The 23,482-nt window shown below is 39.0% G+C and overlaps 1 long non-coding RNA gene across 1 annotated transcript in view; it reads right to left on the bottom strand.

Moving 5' to 3' along the window:
- Window positions 1–23,231, bottom strand: part of LOC131457200 (uncharacterized) — a 56,419-nt gene extending 33,188 nt beyond the window's left edge. The window contains exon 1 of the long non-coding RNA XR_009239992.1: window positions 23,005–23,231. This is a non-coding gene — a long non-coding RNA (uncharacterized LOC131457200). The remainder of the gene's footprint in view (window positions 1–23,004) is intronic.
- Between the last annotated feature and the right edge of the window lie 251 nt (window positions 23,232–23,482).

The raw sequence follows: 23,482 nt of genomic DNA, 5'->3' as shown, positions 1-23,482 counted from the left end.
TTGTCTTTAGAACATTACAGGACGCAAGAAGAAAACCAGTTATTTCCCACATGTGTTTCCTGTATGATCCTCAATGATGTACAATAATACTGGTAGCTTTAAATTGTGTGGTTGTGACAGGGATGGAATGGTTGACGATGTTTATACTGTGTGTTGCGATAAAAAGCACACAATTAGTAGTCATGATAATCATGAACGTGACCTAAAAATCCCACAGGATTGTGGCCTGACTCTTTCCGACAGAAAATGTACAAGGATGCATGATGTGTATCCTAAATGGAGTACACACAATACCAAAAAAGGCACATATTGGCCATATAAGTATTCCTGTGGTTATTCCAATGTCTTTCTTAGACATTTTAAGAGGTTACTTCTTCTTTGTTTCCCCCATTATCGCAATAACAGTGTTCTAATGTAATGAAGTACAACTATTGTGTCACTGTACTTAAGCACAGAATTCACATATCTATACTTTACTTTATTTGTATATCTAGCAACTTTTACTCCACTACATTCCCTCTAATAATATTTGTTATTTGTTACTACTAAATAAAATCAGAAGAGGAGTTGGTAATGGCCTGTAACTATACAGTATAAATCTTTTCTAGTCTTGATGACCTGCTTTACACATCTTTCCATTAACTATCTTGCTCAAGGACAGCTCAAGGATAGACTAGCAGAGCCCAAACCTTCCACCACTGAGCTACCATAGCTCAATCCCAACTGCTCATTTTTATTAAATACTTTTACTTCTAACACTTAAGTACATTTTATATCAGAAAATTACTTTTCATACTTAAGTACAGTAAATGTCATATACTTTAAAATTTTTACTTAAGTAATATTCTAAAAAGTGACTTCAACTCCTGCCAAAGTCATTTTCTGGTAACAATTTTTGGTTCCCAGAACATTCCCTGAAGGTTCTCCTATGGTTGCAACAAAAAGTTTTCCTAAGGTTAGTTACAACCAAACCAAAAACTAACCCTAGAACCATTGAATGTGTGTTAGTAAAGATGGTACTTTTACGCAAGTATCCCTTTAAGGTACTTCATACAAGACTATGCAATAACAAGTAGTAAACAACACTATTACCCATGTCCACATTGATGCTTTTAAATATCTTAAAGTAATGACAGCATGACTGAGGCTTCAGAGACAAGGACTGAGTGGGAGTGGGCACGGCTAGTTGCAGAGACAAGGCAGGGCTGTGGAAAAATGAAGTGACCTTTAATTTTACTGCAAAATGTGTAGCAAAATTGCGAGGAAGTTAATTACCACCACTGCCTCTTGTGCTGCCTCCTGCATCTTAGCTGTCATTAGCTGATTCGGCTTCAGCCCATTTAAAAACATCTAGATGAGAGACTGTTTGGATGTTCGGTGCCACAGATGTAAATTGGAGGACAATTACATCACATGGAACACAAAGAATAAAACTGATAAAGCTATTTTCGTGGTGAAAAAGCAAACCTCACAGATTTCTAAAGGCTTATTCTAAGACAACAATCCAAACATGTTTGCTCCTTAAAGTTAAAATAACAATAATAAAAAAAAGTAAGCCTTCACAGACTCAGATGTCAGACATTTAATCCGTCAAAACCCTTGTGACATTTATAATATTGTAAATAAAACATTTTAATAAAAACAATGCCCAATGAGAGGAGGAGATTAAGAAAAGGTGGATCCATAAAAAAGCAGAGCAGACTCAGTCAGCGTTCATCCCCAACAAACTAAACTAAAGCATTGTTATTACTTTTATAGCACCTCTGGTACTCATATATTACAGTGGTTATCACAGTGGTATTAATGGCTTTACAAATTCGCGCAGAAATAAAAGAAATCAATACCATGACAGGCTGTTCTAACACTATATACACTTGAGACACAGCTAAACAATCAGAATGTGTTTCATTGATGCCAGGACATTAAAAAATATTAAAATACTCAAACATGCACAGTGGAGACTGTTTTCAAAACAATTTCTTTAAATCGTCAAACTGTCTGACATGACAGACCTTCCTAAATGTATCCCTGAGGCAGTAACATGGTGAAGTTTAATCTCCTGAACCCAGTTTTTCTCTCTCCTTTACTATTCTGATTCAGTCTCACATAATATGAATAGTAAGGATGTTTTTGTTTTGTTTTTGCACAGGAAAATGCTCATTTTCTGGAGCAATTTTTACTGTACTGCTTAAAATCCTCTTAACGCCCCCGATTGTAAGCAATTCATTAATGCATTGTCACAAAAATGAAAAATGTCAGTCACCTGTGGAACGGACAGACCTGTAAAAACACCACCCAATCATATTTTACGGCCCAAACTAATTGATTAGATCGTGATGCATCAATCAAACCGCAATCTGTCCCCCCTCCCCCCTATGGGCGTACCCCTCTTCGTCGACTAATCGCGCATGCTTAGAAGACAACGCCAGAGCTTAAGCTAGCTTGCTAGAAATACAACAAGACAGTTGCAGCAATGTCATGGCAGAAACAGGTGTTGGTGGCAAACGAAATATGTTTTTGGGGAAAGCTACTGCCAAGAAAAAGGCTGATGCAGAGTGATTCAAGACCAGAGTGAACATCGGTGCTGTGTTTGAACGGCGGGCGACAACTGAAAGCCCAGAAAGGGCTGCAAAGTGATGCCATGGTGGCTCTGTTTCTACTGGGCTGGTAGGTTAACTTTATGTTTTTGTGATCTTTTGACAGTATTTGTTATTTTTCGAGATCACGTTGTCGTTAGAAAGTATCCAAAAAAAGTTACCAAAAAAAAAAGTTACGCGCAAAGTTTGTTGCGCGTTCCTGTGCTCTGGAGACGTAGCTTTGGGAGGGAAGTCTGAAGAAAGGGGCTTGGACATTTAAATTCAAAATCTAGCCTGCTCGAACAGTTTTCCTAGGATCTCCAACGCTACCTTTAAGTGAACATTCTTTGCCAAAACCACAAGAATGAGATGGACGGATGGACAAGGCATAGTCATGCAAATTACTGTGCTGGTCCAACTAAATCCGGACTTTAGCCAGAACCCCAGCTCCCACCCTAGCTAATACTTGGAAATAATAATAGAAAAAGGCAGAAAGGCCACTCGTCAGTAGACCGATTTCTGACAACTTAAAGAATTGAAAACTTTTAAGTTCATGGATGGTAGGAAGACTCGGTAACAGTGCTTGACACACCAACAACTGGCCGCCAGCTAAACCAGAAACTGCCAAACACTAACAAGCTTAAAGGGGGGTGTATCATCACCAAGCAGAGCGGAGGTGGACACACTTCATTCAATAAATCAATTCCCCACTGGGACAAAGACAGTAGACCAATTGAACGGTGTACTGGAGCTGCAACTTGTGGAAAAGTACTGAGGAGACTGTGTTTTAATATGGACTATAAAAAAAAAACAGGAAGACAACAGAATGTTAGTTGTAGTAGTTTGGCTGCCGAGTTTGCCCACTCACCAACACAGTAAGCAGCTGTAGCAGTAGGAATAATGAGACATGCTATTGTCAGCTACTGCAGCTGTTTCACTGTCCCTGCTCACTGATGCAATTTGCATCAAATTCCTCACATTCTTTGAGTCAGAACTCAGTGAGATTTGAAAACAAGGACGTGATGCACACTCTCTGAAAGTCCATCTCCATCACAACTAAACAGACACTAATCATAGCTCTAGAACTGAGAACTGTTTTTTTTCAGTACATAATTCTAAATAATCTGTCAGAATTGTCAGTAGTTTAATGGCTACAATTGAGCCAGTCAGCATTTATGGTATAAAACAGGCGTCAAACAAACAACCTCAAATGACCTGGGGGCCAATTGAGGTTGAAGTTCAAATTTTGCTTAGCTTAAAATGATAAAGATATTCCATCATTATATCAGTATAGCAACATTTGTGACAAAATAAAAGTGTTTTGATATGATTGATATTAAGTAGCAGGCCACATGGAATTGATTGGAGGGCCACACATGGCTCACAGGGCCACAGTTTGAGACCTCTGGTACAACCAGCAGTAAGAAGAAAAAAGAGCTGACTGAAAAATATCACATTAGTTGAGGACATCGTTGAGGGCGGAAAAAAGGACAACAAGGATTTCAAAGACCACCGTTTAATTAAATTAAATGTATGTAAATATAAAATATACATTTAAATAAATTAAAAAAACAATTAAAGACAAAGCAACATTGTCTTTAATTGGTTCATATAGATCACATCAATTCATAGGCCGGTTGGAGTCTCGATATTCTCTTCAGAGCTGTTCGAAATTGCTGAGATAAATAATAAATGGTCTGCACTTTCCTCCTCTTAACAGCCACTCAAAGAGCTTTACGCCTTCAAATTCATTTACACACATGTTTCTACAGCACTTATACTGTGTATATATAGTACTTTTCTATCATTCATACATCTGGACTACACACTAACTGCACAATTTGGCGCTTAATGTCTGGCCCAAGAACACTTGCGAGTAGTGGAGCAGACAGGGTTTGAACCACCAATCTCCAAATTAGGGGATGACACACACAGAGAAAATGAGAGATGAACAATGTTATTTTTTGGCTTTTCTTCAAGCAATTGAAGAAATTCACAGTAGACTAAAAATATAACACTTGGCTGAAAACAACCTCAATCTCCGGTATGAGTTTCCTCCCTAGTGAATATCCATGAGTCCATCGTCCTTCCTTCTCAGATGCGTCATCTCCAAAAAAAAAAACATTTTTATTTTTTTTAAACTGTTCAAACCACTAATAGATTTCAAGGGCTCCTTGAATTTTTTAATCAAGCTAAACAGTGACTCAAATGTCTGTGCAGAACTTCCTCCACAGGGATGGAATAAGCGCAAATGCTGTGAGAGCGTATCGAATCAAACGTTTTAGTGTCTGAATCTGGAGCAGAGGTTAGCAAAGGTAAGGGGGGGGGGGGGAGCAAGATGGCTCAGCTACAATTTGGGTAGTGTTTCCTTCCTATTTCATCATGCAGTCTTCTATCCAACTGTGGGATACACGCTGTGGCCACTTTTGCCACTTACTGTGCAATCTGTAAAATATGATATGACGCTGCGATAAGACACCGCAAATATTTCCTGACTAAACTTACCCTCACTGCCACGGGCAGAAAAAATAATCTTAATTTCTCTCTTTCTCTGCTCGACATTCATCAAATGAATGAAGTATAAAATTAAAGAAACAAAACTGTGGCATTGTTTCCCCCACTTTCAGAAAGATTTCTAAACTATCATAAGAGACATGACATCACTGCTTAGCGCAGTAGCAGCTCCTGCTGTGCAAATTACCGGCATTGTGTTTTTGTGCACATATAGGTGCAGAGAAAGATGCAGCTTCAGACCATTTGCCTTTCACGGTAAATGTGCAAATGGGCTGCGAGTTCACCCCTCCCAGCTCTCTGTGTGTTGAGTGTTTAATCGAGTGTGTGAATTTGCAATCCAAGTTTAGGGCAGAGGAGGGATGTTGTGAGATAACGTGACGCGGTGTTGACTTCACTCGACAAAACGAGAGACAGAGAAAAAGGGGATTGTGATTGTGTCGTCTTTCTGTCTGTATTTAACTTTACAGGTTTTTCGCCGGGTTGAAGAATGGGCTTTTTTTTTGGGGGGGGGGGGGAGTTTCACATTTAACCCTCGTGAATGAAATCACAAGGAAGGAAGGAGATTCAATCACTTTGAAACTGCATTACCATCAATCACTTCTGGTGCACACACCTTACACATCAGCACTACAGTACTATAAACCAGCCTTTAAGACAGAGGTCTCAAACTTGAAGTCCTGTGGCCCTACAATTATTTTAAAGTTAGAATGAAAACTGGCCTGTCAACATCCATCCATTCTTCTCCTACCGCTTTATCCTCCATCAATCCAGTTTGCCTCATCCCAAAATCTGCATGTTTTTGGATTGTGGTAGGAAACTGGAGAACCCAAATGTATTAAGTTCAACATTTGGTCATATATAAGCTTGTCTAGTGTTTTAATTACAATTGCAACATCAGTATCACTGAACAGTTAATTTCTCTCCCTCCTGACCAGACTAGAAGTTCACTCAGGGGCCTCAATTTTCAGTTTGAGGCCCCTGCTTTTAGATATTCCCACATAGCGACCTGGTCTGAGGGGGGATGTTGCAGAATTCAAGCCTCCTTGTCAACCAACCTTGTCCTTGGTGTTTCCTAATTAACATAATGTTATAATACTAATAAAATTTCCTCCAAATTTGTCCTTCCACCACATGTGATATAATCGCTCATTCATAACAGGGCATGTGTGTGTGTGTGTGTTGTGAGTAAACGGCTACATCGTCGTGTGAGTCTCTCTCCTCAGGAGGCCTGTGTAACATATGCCGGACAGTCGGCGTCAGACTCCCAGACGTCCCCTGAGCTTCAGCAGCTCTCCGGGGTTGAGCGTCAGCTAAGTGCTTCCTGCCAAGACAGTCAGTAGACTGTTGGAGTGGTGTTTTTGTCTGGTGACACTCACACTGATCTAGGATCTGTTAAAGCAGCAGGGGGGTCCCACCATGGTGCTGCACGAGGCAAAAGTGTCCTACTTCTTTCTCTCTGGTTTTCCTTCTCCCAGTCATCATTCTCTCTCTCTGTTCCCTTTCTTTCCTCTCACCCTCTGCTCACAAGATGAGTCACGGTGTTTAGACTAATTGACAGAACCTCTTGGGCATGACACAAATAGAGCCTCAATTTACAAGTCAAATATGTAGAAGGAGCAGTGTCTGAATGGAAGGGAGCCAGGCAGAGCTGTGAATGCAACGGGGGGGGGGGGGCGAGACACGTGAAGAAGAGGGTGATTAAAACAACTGGGAACGTGATGGTGGAGCCGGTAGGGATGGAAAAGGGACACAGAGAAAGAGACATCTTAGGGAGAAGTAAAGTAAGCCCGACACGGGTGAGACTTGAGTCCACATACGAGTGCGTGCATGTGTTGTCACTGCGGCATAAAATGGGAGAGAGTGCAGGACAGGATGATGGATGAACAGGTAGCTGCAGCTCCAAACCTCCGCAGCTGGAATAAAGTCATACACACACACCACACGTACATATCAATCTGGCTGTCAGCAGATTATGTTGTGTCACACACACACACACACACACGCACACACGTGGTGCATGCATGTGCAAAGTCCATGAACAAGAGAGTGAAATAAACGGAGTGACAAACGATGAACAGATATCAGGTACAGAAAATGTGGAGAGTTAACAAAAAAAGAAAATCACTGAGGCTCTCAGCTCTTCGCCATCCCTTAACTATTTTTGCCCAGTTGCCATGGCAACAATCATCCTTATGCTTGTGTGCATGTTTTTGGGAAATGTAAAGTCGATGTCAAGGTTTGCAAAAAACTGCATTGTTTACACACACACAGACAGACACACACAGGTTTGCTTAGCTGCTCTTTTTTAGGACACTGCACTGACGTCATCCATTTTGACAGCATAAACAAAGTGTTAACCCTAACCTCAAACCAGTTAATGTCTAACTCGAACCTAAACCTAACTAGTTCTTCCAAAATTAATTTCAGCCTCATTAGGACCAGGTTTCCGAAAGTCCAACAAGGAGGTAACAAATACAAGTACACACACACACACACACACTTCAACCAATCTAATCATCTTTTTCTCGCCAACACACCCGGCGCCCATCTTTAGATAATCACTCACAGTTTGAGATTATACATGGCCTCAGTTATGTGGAACAAATTAAGGACATATAGAATAACTAAGTGCTCGTTAAGGGTTACCCCTGATAGGGCTCCGTTATAGATCGCTCTAATTAAAATGCCACCGCTCTAGAGCTGCACACGGCTGACCTCACCACCTCCGTAGCCTCCTTCAGCTCTGTCACACAACCAGGACCACACCCGTTTACCAGCCTGTGCTCCCTCTATAGGCTAATGAGTGTGACAAGTGGGTATCTTTTTGGGTGGGGATTTAGCGTTTAGCATTGTCCTGCTAAGCTGTCTGACTGACTGCACTACACAGATGAAAAATGTAGGTTATTGTAGATCCAGTTCGGTCAGCAGGGGGCCGGTCAAGTGACAAAAAATCAATTAAAAAATTAATTTTCAAAATAAAAGAGTTTGTTTTCATATGGAACGACAAAATAGTTCACAATATAAATGTATTTATGATGCAAACTAAATATTAATAAAAAAAAAAGGATGCAGAAAAAAACTCATTATAACTTGATATTAAGTGGCGGGCCGCATGAAATTGATTGCATGGGCCGTGTGTGGCCCGCTGGTATAAATCTACATAATTACCGTGTCAAACAAATCAATTTTTATTTTGAGAAAGCAGAAAAAATGAACAGCTGTGTCCAATGCAAACCAAATGCAAATCAAAAACATCAAAAAGGTAAAACATTTGGATCCAAACAAAGATTTGATACACAAATAGGCAACAGTTGTTAATCTCGCCACTCAAAATACACTAAATATGACACAATGTAAAATATAAAGTACGTCATGTAGTGTATTTCAGAAGTGTAACAGGACCAAGTGAACAACTTTAATAATGAGCATTGCCCGAATCTTATATTTTTGTTCTCAGAACAATAATACATGTTGCCGAGTTTTTGGACTGTCTCATGAATTTCATATTTTGTAGATATATTCTTTTTATTTAAGTGTACTGCGGTGCAGGCACAAAATGCAGATTGGAGGAACCGACTGAAAGTGTTGTTCAGTAAATGTTTATTTATAAGTTAAGCAATTTTGGGTGCCATTTGTTATTATTAAACTGTTTTAACTTTTTGGTTAAGACATTAAAAAACAATCGACTAAAGACATCAGCCAAAAAATATCATCATATACATGCTAATTTCTTAAGAGTGGCATCAGCAGCAGCCATAACTGCCTGTATTGTCTGGTTTTTGGTCATTACAGCGCCCTCTGGTGCATGGGTGCCAGAAACTGCATAACAGCATCATTTGCATCATGCACAAAGCCTTGTAATTTGAATTTTTGTAGCCACGCACCAGCATAGGTGTCAATGTAAGACCTATGTAACAATGAGCTCCACTCCCAGATTCTGGCTGCAAATGAAGTTGACATTTGAAAAATAATTAAGCGCCTGTTTTGTGATTCAGGATCGTGACAACAGGTCAGAAAAATAAAATAAAAATAGCACACTCTGCTAACACACAGAGACGGAGAACCTGTCTGTCACCGTGACAAACTACCGCCTAGATAACAAACTGCATGTTGTCGTAATGATTAATTAAACATGTGATTAGAACAGCTGCCTTTAGTTCTTTGTCTCCACCACAGATTTGACATTGACATCAACATAATTTAGTCTCAGATTGTTGGACAAAAACACACATGCTCTCACTCTCACAATTCCGAGTTTAATCTCGACATGTCACTCAACTCCTTTTTCGGTAAAATATCAAAAACGTAAAGTCTCTCTCTTTAGTGACGCAACCGACTGTCCATATTCAGTGGAGCGGTCGCTCTTTCTGAGGGACGTGTTCAGACGAAATGTCGAGATTAAAGTTGACATGTTGACTTAAATCTCGTCATGATATTCCAACTTTATTCTCAAAAATTTGAGTTTAATTTCGACATGTCAATTTAAATCTCGACATGATATTCCAACTTTACTCCCGAAATTCCTAGTTTAATCTCGACATGTCAATTTAAATCTCAACATGGCATTCCAACTTTATTCTTGAAATGTCAAGTTTAATCTCGACACGATATTCCAAATTCATTCTAGAAGTTTTGAATTTAATCTCAACATGTCGATTTACATCTCGACATGATATTCCAACATATTCAATCTCAACAAATTAATCTCGAGACTAACCATTATTTTCACAATTGCTTAATCTGATTATTTTCTCCATTGATCGATTAGTTGTTTGGTCAATAAACTGTTGGTGTTTCCCATCGCATTCTAAAATGTCTTGTTCCATCCACAAAATAATTCAGTGTTAATAAAGAAACCAGAAAAAAGTCACATGTAAGAAGCTGAAAAATCAAAAAAGCTTGTTTTGATTACTCTAAAACAAAATCCCTCCAACGATTAAGGAGATAGCATTTCAAATGGAGAAACCAATTTGAGGTTCTGTTAGTGACAATGGTTTAGTTGTATTTTGCAGGAAAAGCAGTGTTTGTTTGTCCCACCAGCCACGGTTTGTGTATCCAGTGTTGTTTTAATTATTTTTCTGTCTGAAACATTTCGTCTGCCTCCATCTTCTTTTACAGTCTCCAAACACAAACCTGTATAAACTCACTGTGGTCCTTTATTTCCTTTTGCTCGCTCCAGGCTCTTTCACTGTTCCCTTCAGATTGAAAACACACACACATACCCAGGAGAGAGGGCTGGAGGGGCGGACATGTGTGAGACTAATGTAGGCTTATGCAAGTTGTTTTTCCTTTTAGTGTCTGTGAAAAGAGAGCGAGAGGAGCAAAAAGTGGAAATTTCCACACAGCATTTGTAATATTGTGATGTACAAAACTCTGTGTATAAAAGGCTGAAAATCATCTACATTGTTTGTGGCGTCACCACTTTATCCTGCAGGGGATTTGATTCTATGCGCAGTTATCGACTGTAAACAATACAAACCCTTTGAGCATAACTTTAGGGGTCAGTGAGGCCATGGAGTTTCCTTTCACCTTGCATGTATTTGATACCGCAGTCGTGAGCCGCGTGTGTGTGTGTTTGTGTGTCTTAAACACACACCGTCAGGAAAACGTAATGGCTTCAGCTACTAAACTTGAGCATATTATTTCTAGATGTTCTCCATAAAAGAGCACGAGTGAATGAAATGAAAATGCATCAGAGACACGAGCAGCAGAAGGGAATGGTGAAATTCAAAATCTGAATGGGACGTGAATGGGATAGTGGTATAATTTGGTGTGCCATATTAAATTACACCTGAAAAATTAGGAATATCACAGCTGCTGTTTTTTCTCAGCGTGGGTGTATTACAACGTATATCCATGTGGACTGAATATGACGTTGACTGTCATAATCACGCACGGGGAGAACAAGGAGCAAAAGAGTGCTCACCACTACACCAACTGTGTGGCCCCTGATCTTTGATATCTTTTGATATTTAACGTTTCATTGTCACTTTTGTCAAATTGTTCAATAAATTGTCAGAAAATGCCTCTAACCAACCACCTACTATCTGTCACGGTGCAGATTCAACCTCCAACATGTCTTCGGCGTCACAGCTAATAAACCATCATTATGTTCACATCCTGTGTTTCACCAGATATGAAGACGGCAACAACTCATTAAGTATTCTGAAAATAATCCATTCCCAGGATGAAGTCGGAGCCTCCGGCACAAGCTCTTCTAACGGCAGCTGACATTCGGTCCGACTGCATTGTTGGTTTACACGAAAGACGCTGCGGGTCCAACCGAGATCGACTTAATCGGCTCGGTGTGAGCGTTTAACACTGAACTTCTCCCCCCCGCCACCACCACCACCACCACTAAACAACGTCAGAAATGAAAAAGCCTGTTGTCTTTCATTTTCCACCTGTCTGTCACGTATGGAAATGAGCATGGTGGTAACATCACACATAATCTTGCACAATCGAGTCTCCGGGGATCTCATTTACTCCCACATTTGATCACCGCTATCGCGCGTAAGCACACAAGATCTCACATGGTAGAAAATATGAAAAGAAGTATGTATATATACACTGTCTCAACTTCATCAGTGTAATTGTGACTCACTCAAAGACACACAATTGACAACTTCCACCTGCTGCAAAGCTGCTGTCGCCGCCATGACGGACTATACCTTTTTTTGAGCTATTAACAACACAGATGTAATTACAGTCATTACTCAGAATGACTCTTTTTTTTTGCTTTTCAATCACTGTTCACCATTTATCGGATGCTTATAATATCTTTCACACAGTGGCGTGACTTTTATTAGTGATCAATTGTCTAATGAGAGTAATATCACCAGTCTGCCGGTGTCACTTTACAATCACCGTAATTGCAAACAACAAATAGTGGCACGTGCCTCATTATTTAGAGGTAGAGCAGCTGGCAGCGACAGCGGCTACAAAAGCGTGGCACTGAAATAGTAAATGTTGTTAAAAATAACAACGCCGACAACTACTCTTCAGGGTGTAATTAATGCAGATTCTGTAAGTGTTTTCATCGGGGGTCACTGGCAAATATCACGCCGAAACAAACACCCACTAAATTCCTGCTACTCTCCTTAAATTTCTCCTCAAATGTAGAGCATTTATACCAAATTTCAAGGTTATTATGAGAAAAAATTTGACTCCACGAGAGGAAAATGTGTTGTGACTTGAGCTTTAAGGATTTCAAAGAGCATCTGTGAGTGCACGGAGGTCAAGGTGATAACATTTTACAACTTAAGTGTTTCATTCTGAACTACTTCACATGATGATGATGTGTGCTGCAGATTCATTATAATTGGCAGACGGTCGAATAATGATATTCAGTGGACGAATCATTTAAAGGTGCAGTTTGTGACTTTTAAACATAATCAAATGATCTGTTGCATCCCAAACCATTGCCAAATGGTTATAAAAATGAACCATACTTTTATCACAGTCACAATTTTAGCCTCTACGCATATGATACCAAAGGACTTAAAAAAAAATGCCTGTGTTTCAGTCTCCCTCTGTGATTGTTTGAAGCTGGGGAGCCGCAGGGGAGAAAAACTAGGTAAAATCAGAACCAGAGTTTTTTACTAGTTAATCAGTTTCAGGGTGTTTTCTTTAATAATTAAAACATGTTTTCGGATCTTTCCGCTTTTTAAATGTTTGGTATTGTTTCTTTACTCCACGTTATAAAGAAATAATTAAAACTGAATCAATTTGGGTTTGTAACAACACATTTGAGAACATCATCACTTTCAGGTTTGATAAACACTGATCAACATTTTTCAAGATTTTCCCACATTTTCCAAACAAATACTCACAGAATAGTACATTAAAGTGCGATTAATCTCACTCACTCCATTTCTGCCACCAATAACAGGAACAGTTGATTTGTTAAAATCTGTACTGATTTGCCTCTTTTGTAAATTATAATTTAATATAATCACTATATTAACATTATAGTTTAAATTACAGATTATTCACTGTAAGTCACTGTATTTTTTACATAAGAACACGGGCCCCGAATGCAGTTTACAGGTCTTTGTAGCAGCTTTGCCACATCCAGCAGTGACACAGGATGAAGTGACACAAGCTATAATAGTAGAAGCAACACTGCTACTGTGATTAATATTTCATATATCTCTTCTCCTCAAAGGGATTCCAAATTAGACCATGCTCCAATTCTGAATATATAAAAAAAGCTAAACTCCATTGCTTAACGCCACTAAGGTGAAAATGATTTGAAATCAACATTGAAAATGGCTGTTTTAATGGCTTTAAAGTCTAGTTGGAGGGCGAAGCCAATCCAGCTGACACTGAGCGAATTGTCTTGACATAAAACAAATCATATTTGTTAACACTCGTATGTTATATCAGCTCAGCACAACAGCACTAATCCGAACAGACTCGGCTAATTATTTCCATTTTCCTTCGAGAAATGACTGGGTTGATGTTGCGATTTCACTTCATTAGATTACATCACAGACATTTCAGCATCTGTTTGCATCATAATTCTACCATACAATATATATATATATATATATATATATATGTATATACATATAAATATATATATACATACATATATATACTGTACATATCCTAAACCTATGATTCCATCTCTATTAGTCAAGCTCATTTGTTCCACTATGCCTTTGCATCGTTATCAGTCATGTTTACCAGGCTTTAGTAGATAATAGTAAACAAATTATCTTCATTTGGAGGCAGTTGTTGTCTGTGTGCTCCTTTGAAGTCGAGAGAACCATGATGAGCAATTAAATTGGAAGTCACGGCTTCTTGTACGAGATGAATTAAATTAATTACAAAGTCCGGAGTGTAGGATTTAGGGAGATCTATCAACGGGGGCTGAGCACAATGATTATAATTAACTCATAAATTTGTTATCACCTAAGAATTGAACTGTTTTGTTTTCGTTAGCCCTTCATATTACACGGGGAGTGAGTTCACCAGTGTTGTAGCGCCATGTTTGTACAGTAGCCCAGAGTGGACAAATCAAACACTGGCTCTAGGTAGAAAGAATTGGACGATACCACTTTTATGTGACCCTAGTCACATGTTTTGGGTTCGTTTAGCGCTATTATTTCCAGTTTCTCTCCTCCTCCTGTATGGGTATGGTATTTGAGATAATTTTCAAAGCTGCAGTAAGTAGATGATTTGCTTTTGAGAGTTTTTGTTCATTTAAGCTAAATAACAGCTTCAGAAGTAGCAGTAGTAGGAGAGATAAACCATTTTGTTTCACCTTTCTTTTCCACTGTTTTCAATTAGGAGCTTAGGTTTAAGTTTTTTGCCAATTATTTTGTTTTGTTTTTGCAGGTAAGATTAGGTTTAAAAAAGAGACGTTTTGGTTTGTTGGGGAAGTTGTTAACAACACATTTGTGCCGAGTCCTTTCAAAGACATAATTGTCCAACTGTGTAACAAATATTGTTCTCCCAAAGAGAAGAACTAAACAGCTAAGAAATGACTCAACTAAAGTGCTTTTGCTGATTTCTATTTTCATTTTATAGTCTGTGCATAATGAAGAATGTGACATATCATATTTGTGGATTGTATCAGATTTTAAATTTTTATCTGTCTGACATTCGATCCAATGACCGATTCCCATCCCTTCATGGTTTACTTTTTTTGCCATTGCCATCAAAGTTTCAGTTTTATACCTGCTGCAATATGCAACCTCACCATTAGATGTCACTGAATCCTTCACACTGGTCCTATAACATTTGCTACAATGCTCTCTTTACGAGTGTATATTAAAACCTACCAAAAGTTGTAATAGAAGTATAGTGTCCTATGTGATATTTATTTTATTTTTGTGTGCGCCTTAATATGCGGTTGACGGAAAAAATGGACTGAGCCATTTCATTGTTAACGTTTCTCAATGGATGTAAAAATGAATAAATAAATAAAAAAAGTGAACACAAAGAAAGAGAGCGACAATGACAACGAGGAAGTGGAGAGGGAAGTTAAAGGACCCCACCGTGCAGTAAGCACAGAGGTGGGTCAACTCATGAGGTCTCTATATAGCTAACACTTTCACCAATTTATTATCTCGAAAGTGGGATGAATGGGCTTCCCGGATTTCATTTGGATAAGAAATGAGGCACAGCAAAGAAAACTGATCCGTCATCATTTCCATGTGCTCAGGACAGGCAATGAATGGCTCTTAAGAACACCATTTATTAAGGGCTTATGCTGTACTCTGTATCCCGCTTCCTCTTAAAATGTTCAATTGCACCACTGCTGGTGATGAATCAGGACATGGACTCTCAAATCCTCTGGGACCGAACCTCCGGGAGAAAGAATGAACCGCAGAATCAGCCCTCTGCATCAGTGCAGCCCCACTGGCGGTGGGGATATCTCTATATTTTTACTCAGCCCTCTCGGTCTGTTCTTCTCGTTAATTTCATCACAGATAATTATCATACAAAAATCAACAACACCACACCCACACCATTGAGACATATTCAACCAAGAAAGTCTCTTGACGTAAGAGATCTGTTTGGACATTTCGGATTTCTTGCACGTAGCATCTCCAAGTGGATGACTGCAACAGTTTTTAAAGCATGGTGGAGACCTTGAGTCCTTGAAAATTTGTTTTTTAGCCAGGGCTGGGGTACCCCTGAGCAAGGTACCCAACTCCCAATGCTCCCCGGGCGCTACTCATTGCAGCAGCCCACTGCTCCTAATTCTAGGATGGGTCAAATGCAGAGAATATCAGTCAGTCTGAGACTGAGAGTAATTTCCCTAAGGGGATTAATAAAGTATCTAAAATAAAAAAAAAAAAAAAAAAATAAAAAATACCATGCTCATAATGTATGCTTCATGAATGTGCAAAGGCACTGTGAGAGAATCTTGTGAACATCCAAAGAAAGCCATGTCTCTTACAAGCCATTCTCGTACCAGTTAGGTGCAAGAAAAGATTCCCAAAACACTTTTTCATACTTAAGTACTGACCAACAAGAATCTGACTATACGATAAACAGTATTACGGTCGGGACACTCAGTGTTTGAATTACATCGTGACATTTGGGGGAGCCATATTTATAGGTGGCACTACAAAAAATTAGCATGTATGTCTCTTTCACACACATCACATCACTCTCCTAAGCACAGGCACCTGTGTGTCCGTCAACACGGGCTCCACACGACAAACAACACTGTCCAGCTCGAGGTAACGTAAGATCAAAATGATCTGAGTGCAGCGCCACCACGCAAGGGTGAAAAATGTTACTAAATCAAAATGGTCACATCTATCAATAATACACATATCAATGGAAAAACAATCAACTTGAAGAATTCAGAAAAATATACCCCCGCAATCCTGTTAACAATGAGGTAATGCCACAAAACAAAACAAAAAAACTTGAATTTGTGTTACAAACTAAACCCACTTTATTAAACCTGCCAAAAAATGAAAACCCTGCATGTGTTGTTGGTACATAATTGCCAATGTGTGTCAAGAATATTTCCAATATCAATACAGCGCTTTGACAGAAGAATCGATACTGTATCACGTAAATTGATTTTTTTTTTTTTTTTTTTACACCCTGTGAGGAACCGCTACCAATTTAATACAGTTCGCGGTACTAACATGTGCTGATGCTCCTGCAATCACATTATCTGTCAGGAAAAATAAAATAACAAAAGTGGATTAAATGTGCTGCCCTGCGCCGTGTGCTTTAGACCGTGAGCTTAAACTGAGGCCGTGGTTTTTCTCTCCGAGTGCATTAACCACTTCATCATTCTCGTCGGACACAGGTGAATCTGTCTAAATGCATAAAAGATTGTCGTGAGAAAAATTGCGCGGGGGGAAAAATCCATAGCTTAGCGAGACGGCAAGACGTAGCAGCTTGATTTATAGTCAGTCTCACATTGTCATCAGTTACAGCAGAGATAACGTAGATGGATAGATAATACGGCTGCTGCAGTTTCTGTATTTGTACTGGAACACATTATAAGATCATGTCCATTGGTAAATTACCCTAAAAATTTGATTACCAGCAGTGGATCCACTATAGAGTAATTACCTCCTCACTGTCCACTGTTACTGGAGCTCCACATGGCTTGTGCACAGAGTGCAGCAGCTGATATACAGTATACAATAAGCACAATAAGCTTTATTTATCCACCTACTGTTAGAGACTCACCAAGCTAAATTAGCAGCATCTAGCTGCTGCTTTGGCCCCTTTTGTTACAACAATGAAGCATGTAATTGTTCTTTACACATGCACGAAGGCCAACCGCAATATTTACCCTGCAAACACTTCTCTCCATTTCTCTCTCTCTCTCTCTCTCAAGTCTTTCATGCATGCAGGCACATTTGCTCAGGGCTCTGTTATCGGGTGCCGCCAAACAAGCAGGTTTTGTGGCAGAGTTTCGTTATGTAATTGTTTGTGCGGCGCTGGCTTGTATTTCACAGTGCTGTATCACAGACTTGCTACTGTCTGTAAGAGGGTTACTCTCGAACTGAGGACAGATTATACATTTATAAAAACACAACCGAGAACAGTGGGCAGGTGAAGCAATTGAGACCTATTGGCGTGTTTCCATTGCGGTTCGGAGCGGTTTGGCGCGGTATGTTTGCGTTTCCATTAGGAAAAGCACCTAAATAACCGGCCCCATCCATTCCATTTTTTGGTACTTTTCCCTCGGGGTATCAGAGTAATGGTACGGGTGGAGCTAGACACACGAAAGTCAGCTGAGTGGGCGACAGAAAAGCGTCACTCCCTTGGGACCGGTGTTTCTTCAACGTCCACAGTCTATACTCATACAAAGCTTGACTTTGGTTGAGACAAACAACCACAAACTAAGCAGAAAAAAAACCCAGCTGCTTTGTTGTCCATTGTGTTGCTGGCGACTGCATCAAATACTCATAGCAAGCTTTTCTAAAACATGTGTAGGCCTGGGCGATATGACCAAAAAAGTTATTATGATGATAAAAATGTTTAATACAAGTCAATACTGATAATTACAACAATAAGCTGTTTGATTAAAGATCCAAGATCAGATATTTTATTGTTCTATTTTCTATGATCGTCTATGTTAATTATGAACATGTAAAACATGCACTATATTGAGCTGATGTCTTCTATGACGTTTCGAGCCCATCGGTCAATGTATGGCGAAGTTACAGGGCACTTCCTGTTTCGTGGCGAATGGTCGAAATTCACCAAAAATTGTGTGGCCGCGGCCACTCCCTTTTTGAATCTGCGAAACCTTTTGATAACTCTTAATCTTTGATGGGTCTAGTTCAAATTGACACTTTTTTTTTTATGTCAGAACGATTAACGTGCTCAGAGTTCGTTCATTTACGGAACGTACACATTGCCAAGATGGACGTCAAAAATTCAAAATGGACGACTACCTGTTGAGTTGAGGCCATGGTCGCGATATACTTTTTGTTCGTCTTGGACTGTTAAATGTTTCCACCAAAGTTCGTGAAATTTGGTCCATGTAGTTTGAGCTTTGTCCTACCAGATTTCACCTTTGGGGGCACTAGTGAGCCATTTTTTGACGTTTTAACCAACGTTAAGTGTCCTACTCAGGACCTGATAATAGCAAACACACACAGGCTGCCATTTATGTCCCATTATACTTCTATTTCGCTCTACTTCTATGTTCAATGCCATGAACAAATTCATATCATTAAGTTCTCTTCCTAGCATCATAGTTCTTTTTTGATGGTATGCTCCATCTTGCTTTCAATCCCTAACATAACAGAACATAATTGGTTCTTAACTGAAATAGTTGTGTGGAAAATCAAATCACAATTTGAACCTTGGTTATGCCGAGACTGAAGAAGATTACAGCCTTACATGTGTGTTTACAAAGCTCACAACTAAAGTGAAAATAGTTGCCATGATTCCCTGCCTCTCTTCTCATCTTGATACTCAGTTAAGATATTTTAATTCAGCACATATTTCCATAAAGACTCTTTGTCTGTAATTTCCATGATCTCCACCTGTCAATCAGTCCTCCTCGGTTAGATGTGCAGCTCTGTGCGGTGGGAAAACCCACTCTCCCTAAAAACATCATTAGGCGGGCCGCGCCACGCGAAGCTTCCCTGACAGCTTCTCGTCAACGCGGCGCCAGGTGAGCGAGGCGGAGGAAACACGCGCTCAGCCTCTCACCCCGTATACAACTGTTGACGCACGACGCACTGTTGCTGCGAGGAGGGGGGAAAAGTGTGGAGGCAAAATGGCAGACTACAGTGATAAACAGCATAGATTAGACCACAGAGTCGCCTGTGATGATGTGCTGCAGTTGCTGCCCACAGGAGACGGCTGTGCACTTACACATTGCCCTCTGGTGGCTACATCTGTGTGTCCTCAGCCTGAAAAATGCATGTCTTGTTTTTCACTGGATTGTGGTATTCAAGATTAAAATGACTACATTTGATTTTCCCAGGGTTTTGGCTCAGTATAAGTGAAAACAATAGCTTCATTATACTTCTGCATGATGACCTGGGTTTCCTTTATTGCAGCTCGTGAGACATTTTTGTCCTGTAAGCCTGTTTTATTAAGCCACTGGCGCTTTTTTTCCCCTGCTGCTCTTTCTCTTTGTCTGTAAAGGACTTTGTGTAATTTGGCCGCGTGAGCACAGACCCACCATCAGATTGGCACTTTACAGATTTAAAGCCTGAGGTTCTGACATTTTCCTCATACAGAGGCTGGAAATAGGAGACACATCACAGATGAGATTCTTCTTATAGAAATAGTGCAGTTTAGCACACACACACACACATGCACACACTATTGCTGCTGCTCGTTTTCAAAAGAATGATCACATAGAGTAGCCACCAAGGTCATACCTGTATCGCTTTTCAAATTCCAGGTTTCACTTAAACAGTAACGTTTAGTGGCACACACATTTGTAAAATAAATGCAGAAAAACCTCATAAAAAGTGAGAGATCGCTCTCCTGAGACGGAGAGAAGTGCAATAGATGTCACTTAAAACAGCAAAGATAAATGAATAAATAAAAAGCATTCAATATGTTTAAGGCATTATAGTAAAATCTATATGACTGGCAGAGATCAGAGAGGGAGGGAGAGATTTAATGACAACATTAGGGCCAGTCTGTCATCATTAATGATATAGGAATCAAATTCATAAATCTTTACTGTCATCGTGATGACGAGACATTGCACAGAGAAATGAAATGTAAGAAAATAAAAGGGAAACATATTTTTAAAAAGTAGTACAAAATCCTAAACTAATTGAGAAAGACTGGATGGATGGATGACAGAATGATTAAGTGATTAAAAGAGATGTAAACAACGTAAAAAAAAAAAAGCATATATGGACGAGATCAAAATATCTAGTCTGGCAGCATTTAAACAGGTGATCACCAGAGGCTTCATAATACGGTATTGTAACGATACTTATGCTACAATATGATATTATTGTAAGTTTTCCATCACAGTTAATGTGTTTTTTATCCTGATAAGTGATAATATTGTGTACTGTCACATCACTAATTGATATTGTGTATTCATTACTGCTATGTATTCCAAAATTAAAGCACTAAAGCCAAGTCCACACATGACAGAGAGCAGAGGGAGGATCAGTACATTGTTGCCACACAAAATATCGCAATATTACTGTATGTTGTATAGATCTTTTTCCTGCCACACCCCTAATTATAATATATGGCTATAGGAACATGGTATATCCAAAGAATCTAGGAGAAAGTTCCTGAGATAATAGTTTCTTTCATGCCGCTTTACAGCCATGTTAAATGCAGTGTTGTACGAATTTCACATATCTGCACTTCAATTGGTTATGGTCTGTATTTATATAGCACTTTTCTAGTCTTGATGAACTGCTTTACACAACAGTTTTGTCATTCAGTCATTCACACACTTCAAAATTGGGTTACGTGCCTTACTCAAGGATAGACTAGTACGACCAGAAATTGAACCCACAACCTTCCAGTTGAAAGACAACTCGCCCTACCACTGAGCTACCATGGCTCAATCCTTACTTCTAAAACTAAGACTTTTACTTAAGTAATATTATAAAGTGTCTTCAACTTCTACCATTAAGTCATTTTCTGGTTAGATACTTGTACTTTTACTCAAGTATCCCTTTAAGGTGCTTTATACAAGACCGGTTAAATGTTAAAATACTCTATCATCAACATTCTGCTTCATCACATAATCTGCCTGCATACAAACAATAACATTTACTCCTGAAGAACACAACAGCGACTGATCACTGGTACCAGATACTGGCAGGCTACACATGTACACACTGTATTATTTATTGAGAAATTAGGTAAAAATCTTCCTAATCTATACCTAAACACTTCCTATGGTCATGTCCCCGTTGATGGAAACAGTGCAGTAGTTTTTGACTAACTTTACACAAACAGACCGGGAAAATTGGCAGTAGTAAAAAGGAAAAGCAAATAAATAAGACACAGAAAATTACTGCTTTTCATGTATTTGCTCAAATGGCTCATATAACCCACACAATCAGTGATTTTGCCCAAAAGTATGACGCAAATGATTAACTTTGCCATTTTCACAGCAGAGAGAGAAGTTCATGCTCAAGAGCCTTTAAGAGGCTAAATTAGACCATTTTTTAATATGGGTTTATATTTAACATTGGCCTTTTCTGATTTGATCTACATTTATGTGGAGTTTGGGTTCATCTGGGAGTTACCTGGATTTTTATTCTTGTTCTTTACTGGAGATAAAAAAAAAAAAAGAATAAGCCTCGGATTGAAGCAGAAAATAGTGTGTTTCAGTTTAAGTGTGCTACATTCAGCAGTGGAGGTGAAATGGAAAAACAAGACTTCATAAGTCAATGTGAAACTGAATAAAAGAAAAAAAAAATGGGATTATTTTTGTGGTTGAATTTGTGATGGATATATTTGAGAATTTCTAAGATTCCATAACTTTCAGGTGAAGGGTGTGGAGGTGAATTATTGGAGTGACCTTTGCTTTTTTAAGAGTAAATCAGTGTTTGATCAGAAATAAATCCATGTGCTATTTAGCACAAAGAGAGTGTGACATTAAAAACCTACTCCATCAGCACTGAGTCATTTAACTACAACAGACTCTCAAAAGTATATATAGTGATCATATTACTGTGAGTACATATAGGGCAGCCCGTGGAAAAGAGGAAAGGAATTGGGCTTGCAACAAAGAGTGGCCAGTTTAAAACAGGTTAAAGGCCCTGATATACTTCCACGTACAGCGCACACGGACCCAATGTGCACAGTGCACATGACGCCAATTGCGTCATCAATGTGCAGGCTGCAGCCCAGATTTTGGAACCAAGTGCAAAGAGTACATATATATATATACATACATATATATAGGTATTGTTTATCGGCCCAAGCAGCCCCGACATATTGGCAAAAATTCCAATATCGTGCATCCCAAGAAAAAAACTCAACATTTTTGAGAAAAAGACATTGAAATAATAATATTTATAAAAGCATAGTTCACAATATAAACGTATTTATGAATATATTAAAAAAAACATTTTTTTAAAACATACAGAAATTTTAATATGGTATTTAGTGGTGGGCTGCAGGAAATTGTTTGGGGGGCCACATGTGGTCCACAGGCAGTGAGTTTAAAATCTCTGGTCTATATGCGACTTATAATTAGTAAAACTCATTATTGCAAATTAACTATTTTAGGATTTTCTTTTATCTAAAAAAAAATGCCAAAAAACGAAATGTTGGGATGAATTGTGCAGCCTCACTTATCTTATTATTCATTATTGTATTATTAAAAACATTTTGCTGTCAATAAAGTTTGATATTTTGACAAAAATACATTTAAATTGGCGTGCAAAGTAAGGAAACACAGTAAAATAACTAAAGAAAGAAAGAAAGAACAAATCAAAGCAAAACAAAAGTCTCTTACCCTAAATGAGGTGTTTCTTCTCTGTTGAGTCGGTGACAGCAGTGTGACCGCAGTTGAACAGCAGTTTAACCACAGTTTAACCTGCTGTCGCTTTAAACCGCTGCTCTCGCTGCTGCTCGTTTTAAACACATATATTGTTTTTTTTATTTTACGTTTCCACAAACGTGTTGTCAAACCTTCACACTGTTTTATGGACTAACAGTTCCACACAAACACAAACACGCACACTTGTTTTGATTAGATGACGGGAAGTTTCCGCACAACCGTCATCCGGTCCACTCCGTGCAGCAGTGCCCCCTCGTGGCGGCGGTGGTTAACGCAGCGGTTGAGAATGGCAATTTCCACCACATTTTTTGACTTTTTGAATATCTTTTCTGGTTCCATGTGAGTTTTCTAAATTGTTGTGATGAATTGGAAACATACAGGTCATGTGAATGGAGACTTTTGAACATAATTAAGACGAATTTAAGCTAAAATG

Source organism: Solea solea, chromosome 3 (genome assembly GCF_958295425.1).
Source record: "Solea solea chromosome 3, fSolSol10.1, whole genome shotgun sequence".
NCBI lineage: Eukaryota > Metazoa > Chordata > Actinopteri > Pleuronectiformes > Soleidae > Solea > Solea solea.
This window is presented reverse-complemented; position numbering and strand designations above follow the sequence as displayed.